At 39.2% G+C, this 9,181-nt stretch overlaps 1 non-coding gene across 1 annotated transcript; it reads right to left on the bottom strand.

The window, feature by feature from the left end:
* Window positions 1-6,079: 6,079 nt before the first annotated feature.
* Window positions 6,080-6,186, bottom strand: LOC121210626 (small nucleolar RNA R71). Its single transcript, XR_005905740.1, has one exon. It is a non-coding gene; the product is annotated as a small nucleolar RNA R71 (small nucleolar RNA).
* Window positions 6,187-9,181: the final 2,995 nt, after the last annotated feature.

The raw sequence follows: 9,181 nt of genomic DNA, 5'->3' as shown, positions 1-9,181 counted from the left end.
GCCCGATTTAGGGCCTAGTCAGAACAGTGGTCTCTGGACCACAAATTCGAAGTTAAAAAATTTATTTTATTACTATTATAGAGTCATGGCATGATTATATTAGTGCCTGAAAAATTTGGCGAGTAAATTTTAATGTTTAACAGCCCGATTGTGAAAAAGGACTAAATCACATAAAAGGGAAAAGTTGCATTTTAGTACCAAGATGTGTTAAATAGCTAGAGAACTAAAATTAAGGGGGTTTAAAGAGCAATTAGACCCCTAGAAACAAGGTGGCCGGCCATAGGAAGCAAATTTAGTCAAAAGGTCAATGTTAGGTGACTTGATGACATAATCTTGTGATAAAATAATACCTATGAGCCTAGCTATCAATTTCTTTCTTCTCCATCTCTTCTCCCCACCAAAAATATCAGAAAATATGGAGGTTTGAAAGCTGAAATTTTGTAGTAACTTATTTCTCTCATAATGTAAGTGATCTTGATGATTTTCTTGATGATTTTCACATTTTTTGCATGCTTATATCATGGGCTTTCAAATGAGAGGACTATTTTGAAAATTGGTGAAAAGTCTAGGGATTTACCATGAGAGATTTTATGTTGTTTCCTAAAATTTTATAGAAGAAAATGAATCTTAGAAAAGTTCTAAACAACTTTTGTGAAAGGTGTTAGCATGAAAACACTTAAAGGGACTACTTTGCATAAGTTGCAAAATAGGTGGTAAGTGCATGAAATAGTGAGAGTTTGGGGTTGTTATAAGAGTAAAAAGGGGTCGGTTAGGCCTAGAATAAGAGGAAATTCAATAAAAATTGATTTTTGAGCATAGGGGAAAAATGGTCATTTTGCCATGGTCTAGGGGCAAAATGGTCATTTTAACTAAGATGTAAATTTTAGATTGCCTAATTGTGTTTAATGACTAAATAAGTGCATTTTTCTACTATAGATCAAGATTCACCGAATTTGAACCCAGACCAGGGCAAAGCCAAGCAAATCGACTAAACCGACTAGTCGAGTACATTTTGTAATCTGCGGTAAGTTGTATGTAAATAATATAACTACATTGTTAATACATGTATTTGCATTGTCATTGAATTGATATAGCATGAATTGCTAAATTGTGAATTGAGAATGCTTAGTAATAATTAAGATAGTAGAAAGACCCCGTTGAAACCATAAGAAACAAACCGGATATTCATGCCATGACATTTGGGTAATTTGTGTGCCAGTGTAAGACCATGTCTGGGACATGGCACCAGAATTGAGACGAGTGCCAGTGTAAGACATGTCCGGGACATGTATCGGCCTCGAGACGTAAGCTAGTGTAAGACATGTCTAAGACATGCATCGGCTACGAGACATGTCAGTGTAAGACCATATCTGGGACATGGCATCAACATAGATACGCAAGAGCTAGTGTAAGACCATGTCTAGGACATGGAATCAGCACGTAAGTACGAGAGCTAGTGTAAGACCATGTTTGGGACACGCCATCGGCCTCGATGAGGATAGCCAGTGTAAGATCATGTCTGAGACATGGCATCGACAACTTAACCCATGTTTGAGGCTTATAGAATATCCGGTAGTATTTTGAAAGGCTCAACTTTAGAAGTTATGAAAGTTAGTTAGTAAGGAAAGTATAATAATTGTTGTGAGTGGTACAGGTACCTATTTGGTATGCATAAGTATGAGCACAAAATAGAAAATGTGACTTGAGTAGACGGTAATGAGTAAGTCAAGCTTATGCCTATCTTTGTGCTATTAGTATGATGACTAGAGGTGAAATCGTTGTGGCATATTTATTTATATGCAACTTACTAAGCTTTATGCTTACTCTCTTTCCTTTCCCTTTTCTTTCAGTGTCGATTTATTTGTTCAAGGATCCCTTGAAGTCAGAGATATCGATCACACTATTAGCCGTAATACTCGGTATAGTTGGATTTATATTTTTAATTATGGCATATATAGGGCTAGACCTTATTATTTGGTGTCTTTGAGAATTGATCAAATGTGCTGGTCTAGAATAGATTCTACTATTTACATTGAACCTTGAATGAGGGCTTTCATTTTGAGTCTATAAAAGATGCATCTTCACGGTTGGTGAATGTCTATTATGCTTGTTTTGGTATTGGTTGGTATTGACATGAAAATAGGTACCCTAGGGTGGCAAAGAGGCTTGGTAGATAGCCTCATATTTTCTACACGGGTAGGCACACGGGCATGTGTCTAGGCTGTGTGTGACACACGGTCAGTGCCATGGGCGTGTGAGAAGGCCGTGCATCCCCTGCACCTAGAAATTTCAAGTCAGAATGCATGGTAAGGGTCACACGGGTAGAGACACGGCCATGTGTATCAGCTGTGTGAAGGGCACGACCTAGTACATGGGCGTGTGATGCTAACGTCAGAAACAGAATACCCAAGTTTTTGCACATGAGCTGCCCACGGGCGTGTTGTAGCCTTGTGAAAGGACACGGGTGTGTGTCCAGGCCGTGTGAAGTCTATACTTGTTTTATGAAAAATTGTAAAAATTAAATTAGCCATACGGGTGTAGGACATGAGCGTGTCCCAAGCACACGGGCGTGTGCCCTATACCCACACAGTCGTGTGGAACCTTAAAGCACGAAATTTTCTAAGTTTTTCTTGAGCCCTGGTTTATTCCCGCACCATCTCGAATGTATGTTTTGGGCCTCTAAGCCCAATTAAGGGACAATTTGCATATGAAATGAAAAGTTTTAATTTGATCAAAATTTATGGCCCGATTTTCTATTATTGGTTGAGTTTAAGTTCGGTAGCACCTCAAGCCCTGTCCTGGCATTGGATACGGCCGAGGGGTGTTATATTTAGTGGTATCAAAGCTATGGTTTAGTAAGTTCTAGGACTAACCTAGCTAGAGCACGAGTCTAGCTATACATGCCATAAATATATATTGATAGTGTGAATATTTCTGACGATTATAAATTATGTTTTTCTTACATAGTAAATGAATCTTGATAGAACCACGGTGGATGACTTGGAAAGTAATGTGCCAGCTTCCACTGAGGGGACCGCTCCAGTAGAGAGTGAGGTCGTGAGTATGGGCCAAGGCGGAGGGGCTAGAGCAGCCAACCTCTGAATGATGGATGGTTGGTATTCGGAGTTTGTTCGTGCGAGCCCGAACTCTCCACCTCCCTCTCCTCCTCCAATTCCTCAGTATGCCCTGGTAGCTCTGAAAGGTGCAGACATGTTTAGAAGAGAGAAGCCTCCGGTTGACAAGATCCGAAAACAAGGGGCCGAGAAATTCCAGGCTAACTTAGATGATGACTCGGAGAAGGCAGAGTTTTGGTTAGAAAATACCATAAGGGTGTTCGATGAATTATCATGCACACCTGAGAAGTGCGTGAAGTGTGCAATGTCACTCCTATGAGGTTCAGCTTATCATTGGTGGAATACTCTCATGTCTGTGGTACCGAGAGAAAGAGTAACTTGGGAATTTTTCCAAGAAGAGTTCAGAAAGAAGTACATTAGCCAGAGGTTCATGGACCAGAAAAGGAAGGAATTTTTAGAGTTGAAATAGGGTAATAAGACTGTGACAGAATATGAGCGTGAGTTTGTGAAACTCAGCAAGTATGCGCGGGAATGCGTATCCACTAAAGCTATCATGTGTAAGAGGTTTTAGGATGGCCTCAATGAAGATATCTGAGTGTTTGTGGGCATTCTAGAATTAAGAGAATTTGTGGTGCTCGTTGAGAGAGCGTGTCAAGCAGAAGAGTTGGTAAAAGAGACTAGGAAAGCAACCATTAAGTCGCGAGATTTTAAAGAAAAGACAGATGGGGAAGCACATCAGTCCTCATCCAAGAGATCAAAAGAATTTACTACCCGATCGAATGCTTCAGTTGGGTATTCGAGGAGAAACAAGAATCAACAGAATATGGTATCTAAAGCCCAAACTACTTCGGTCGCTAGTGTTGGTAGCAGTCGACCAAGTAGGCAAGAGTGTCTACAATGTGGGAGACGTCATTTAGGCGAATGTCAAGTAAACGGGAGGGGTTGTTTCAAGTGTGAGTGATAAAACGTAATTTATACATATTTTTACCCTATGCTTAACGTATTTTATGCATGATTTTTCCTTAGAATTGGTGAATTCGATGCTCCTAATGCCTTAATTTCATGTTTTATACTTAGGTGAGCATAGGAGGGCGAAAATAATGAGAAACAAGCCAAAAATTGATAAAATGGGCCAAAGTACGAAACCAACACGGCCTGGACTTCCTCACATGGGCAGACCAGATGACCGTGTCAATTTGGCAGAATCGAAGCACGACTCACACGGCTAGACCACACGCTTATGCCTATTTAACAGGCTTGACCACGGCCTGAAGTAGTCGCACACGAGCGTGTCACACGGGTATGTCCCTGCCGATCCCAAGTTGAGTTCAATTCAGAAAAGGCTAATTTTGAGGGCTTTTAGGCATTCTAAAGCCTATAAATACGCCCTAAAGGAAGAGAAAAAAAGACATAGAGAGAAGGAGGCAGGGAACTGCTCAAAGGAAGTCGATTGATCCATCTCAGAAGCCGGAGTCACCATCAAGACTGAAGATCTCCCCTCAATTTCCCTTTAGGAGTTTTGGGTTTTCCTTATGTTTTGTATTCATTATTCTTCTGAGATGTTTTCCTTTTTAGTTATGAACTAAATCCCTTAAATACCTAAGGGGAATGAAACCTAAGACGAATCTTGTTATTATTTTTTGAATTGTATGATAAATATTAACTTGTTCTTAATTATGTGTTTTTAATTCTTGTTTTGATATCCCAAGATATTGATTCAAGATAAGCTCTTATTCAGAGGAGGAATAGACCTTGTCTAAGAGTAAATTTGTCATAATTAAGCAGAGTTGATTGCACGCCTAGACATAGGGTGACAAGAGTTTGCTGGATTAGGGTGAAACCTAATAAGGGGATCCATAGATCGAGTTAATGCAACCCTAGGGTGTTAATTAGAGAAAAGTCTCAATTATTCAATCTAGGGATTAGATGTTATTAGTCTTGAATAGGGATAATAACATAACTTAAGGATCTCCATGGGACAAGTTAAATGAATAAATCGTCCGATTCGGAGCCAGAATAACAAGTAAAGTCTAGGTGGATTTTTCCTTAGGTATTGTCTTAGTTTAATCATTTTCCAAAAGTAATCCCCCAATTCTGCTTTCTGCAAATTCCTAGTTTAGATAATTAGTTAGTTAAAACAAAACCCCCTTATTCTTAGCCTAGATAATAAAAAGACAGTCATTACTAGTACTTTTAGTTCCTTTGGGTTCGACAATTCGGTCTTGCTAAAACTATACTACTGTTCGATAGGTACACTTGCCTACATCATGATAATAATTAGTTTCAAGAACGATTCTTTATAAATATTTAAAACCTGTCACACAAAAATCACGATCACTTTTTTGGCGCCCTTGCTAGGGAACTAAGATATTGGAACGCTCAATTTTTATTACTTTTTCTTTCTCTTGGCAGGTTTTTATAGTTTATGACTAGAAGAAACCCGTCAGGACCACTATTTTTTGACGAAGAAATCGATCGCACAGTTCACAAAAACCAAAGAGAAATAAAGCGAAGCTTAAGATACACAGAGAACGAGCAAGAGGACGATACTCAAACCCCAACCAAAGAGATGGCTAAAAACCAAAACAATCAACTACCTCCTACGATACACGTTGAACTAGCAAATTAGAATCCTGCTACTTGTACTATGTATAATTATACTAAACCTACTTTAACAGGAACTGAGTCAAGTATAGTTAGGCCTGCTATTGCTACAAATAATTTTGAACTAAAACCTAACACTATTCAAATGATACAACAATTTGTTCAGTTTGATGGTTTGTAGGATGAGGATCCGAACACTCACTTGGCAAATTTCCTGGAATTCTGCGATACATTTAAAATTAATGGCATTTCTGACGATGCCATTCGTCTTCGGTTATTCCCTTTTCATTGAGAAACAAAGCTAAACAATGGTTGATCTCATTACCATGAGGGTCAATCACTATTTGGGAACAAATGACTGAAAAATTTCTATTAAATATTTTTCACCGGCTAAAACGGCCAAATTACGTAATGATATATCTTCGTTTGTGCAGATGGATGTAGAAACTCTTTACGATGCATGAGAGAGATACAAGGACCTACTGAGAAGGTTCCCTCATCATGGGTTACCGCTTTGGCTACATGTTCAAACATTCCATAATGTCCTGAATCCTTCGACTCGACAAATGGTTGACGCAGCTGCTGGTGGAACCATAAATAGTAAAACACCTGAAAATGCTTATGAGTTTATTGAAGAGATGTCACTGAATAACTATCAGTGGCAAGTCATGTGGACTAAGCCAACTAAAATAGCAGGCGTTTATAACGTCGTTTCGGTTACTATGCTGTTAAACCAGGTAGAACTTCTAAATAAAAAGATTGATGATTTACTTGGTTCTACTCAGGTACATCCAGTAATGAGGTGCGAGACGAATGGAGGAGGAGCATGCACAGAGTATCAACCCTTCAACACTAGCATCGAGGAGGAACAAGTTCAATATATAGGTAACAATAACTCTAGATCCCAAAATAACCCAAATAGTAACACTTATAATGCAGGTTCGAGGAACCATCCCAATTTCTCGTGGGGCGGTCAAGGAAATCAAAGACCACAACATCCTTCGAGTTTTCAACAACCACCCTATCAACAGGAAAAGAAACCGAACCTTGAAAAGATGCTGTCTAAATTTATCTCGGTGTCAGAAACCCATTTCCAGAACACCGATACAGCATTTAAAAATTAACAAGTGTCGATCCAAGGGCTCAAAACTCAAATCGGCCAGGTTTCCAAACTAATCTTCGAACAACCACAAGGTAGCTTGCCAAGTAATACTGAACCCAACCTGAGGGAACAGCTCAACGTGATTAATGTTCAAGATGAAGAAGGATTCGTTGAGCCTGAGCCAGAACTGAGGCAAGAAACTGTGGTAAGCAGAGGTCAAGGTGAGGTAGGTCATAATAAAAACAAATCAGTGAATGTCGAATATAAACCTTGTGTGCCATACCCCAACGCGACAAGAAAAGACCGCTTAGATTAACAATTTGGTAAATTCCTTAAACTTTTCAAAAAATTACATATTAACTTACCGTTTATTGAAGCTATATCGCAGATGCCAAACGCAATAAAATTTTTAAAGGAGCTTTTAGCAAATAAACAGAAGTTGGATGAGGCGTCGCATGTGGAGCTAAACGTAGTTTACTCAGCTATTCTAGAGAATAAACTACCCAACAAACTAAAAGATCCAGGGAGTATTATGATTCCTTGCTTAATTGGGAGTTTAGATGTTAATAATGCATTAGCTGATTTAGGGGCTAGTATTAATGTCATGCCCTACAAAATGTTCAAACAATTAGGTCTTGGGAAACCCAAACAGACTAGGATGAGCATTCAATTAGCAGATAAAACTATAAGATTCCTTAGGGGTATTATTGAAGATGTGCTAGTTAAAGTCAATAAATTTATATTTCTCGTTGACTTCATTATTCTAGACATAGAGGAGGATAACAACACTCCTTTGATTTTGGGACGGCCCTTTTTAGAAACTGCTAAAACGATTATTGATGTTGGCACAGGTGAGCTCACACTCCATGTGGGAGACGAAACAATCACCCTTCAAGCTCGCAATTCTGGCGCCACATCGGAAATTGAAGGTGATCGTCTAAACCATTATACTAAAACTGACAATATGGTACAACCTGCTTTGCAGGAAATGAGTCTGAAAGAAGCACATGAGTCATTCTCAAGCAATAGCAGAGGACCTATTCATGAAGATCGAAGGCTACAAATCGAGGAGCTAGATGAATGGTGGACGCATAAATCGAGAACACATGATAAACCAAAACTACACTAGAACGAGCTCAACACCTTCTCACGTTAACTTAAGGTTGGAGATAAAGTCTTATTAGATGCCGCAGACCCTCACATTGTCACTACCACACCGAACGAAGAAATCCCTCTTATGGTACTTAGCATTTTTCCATTCGGTACAGTCGAGGTAAGTTATCCCAAGTTCGGCACTTTTAAGGTAAACAACACCCATTTAAAACCTTATTTTGATGAGAATGATAGTAGATATGAGGAGTATAAACTCCTCGAACCACCATGACCATTCAATGGAGAGGTAAGTTGAGCTTAGACTATAAATAAGCGTTGCTCGGGAAGTAACCTGAGCACTAACAATATTAATTTCTTTAAATTTTAGTATTTAACACCTAACTTACTAACAGAGATCTTGAATACAAGTTTTTCCACACAGACATGGCCAAGAACATGGGCTGCTTAGGGCCGTGTGAAAACAGGGGAAAGATTTCCCCAACACGAGATACGATAAATTGCACAGTCGTGCGACATGGGCGTGGGCGAACCTGCCAAAACAACACGGGCGTGCGACACGCCCGTGTCTAGAACCTGTGGTCGAACCTATTAAACGAACACGGGCGTGGGCCTACATACATGAGCATGGGAGAAGCGAACAAACCCAGGCACGGTCTTGTGACACGGCCGTGGACTAAAAGTCAGACGCCCCTAAATTCAAAATTCGCGAGTCACACGGGCAAAAATTGGGGAACGCAGGCATGTTCCCTAGACGTGTGCCCCAAAATCTATAAATAGGCTGCACTATTCATTGTCTTCTTCACCCAAAAAACTCTAACCCTAGCTGCTGCAAATCCACACGCCCTCCCCACCACGCCCGTGCGCTGCTTCCAATTGCATTTTCGACACCCAACCTCTTACCTTTAACGTTTGTTTACTCCTTTCTCTTTTATTTCACTAATTTATAATGCTATTTATCATAGTAATCTATATTTTTCATATTATTTTCATCTTTCTATCACTCAAATGTCATTTACAGAACAAGTTATCATCTTTTTCTTGTTCAAATTCTTATTCGTTAAATGATTTCTCTACTCCACTTGATTAGTTAGAAGTGCATATTCATGGTTAGGATAGTTGAAATATTCATGCCTCCTGTGTTGACATTTATGCTCATTCGTATAGTATAATACATTCCATTCTTTGCCATTTTTACTTATATCACCATGCTAATGCCACAAAAGTAGGTCATTGAACTTATTGTTTTTACTAAACTTAGTAATTGTGGCTGAACATATTTATGGATTTT

Source organism: Gossypium hirsutum, chromosome A11, assembly GCF_007990345.1.
Source record: "Gossypium hirsutum isolate 1008001.06 chromosome A11, Gossypium_hirsutum_v2.1, whole genome shotgun sequence".
NCBI classification, from domain to species: domain Eukaryota; kingdom Viridiplantae; phylum Streptophyta; class Magnoliopsida; order Malvales; family Malvaceae; genus Gossypium; species Gossypium hirsutum.
Note: the sequence above shows the minus strand (reverse complement) of the source record. Positions and strands in the feature narration are given on the sequence as shown.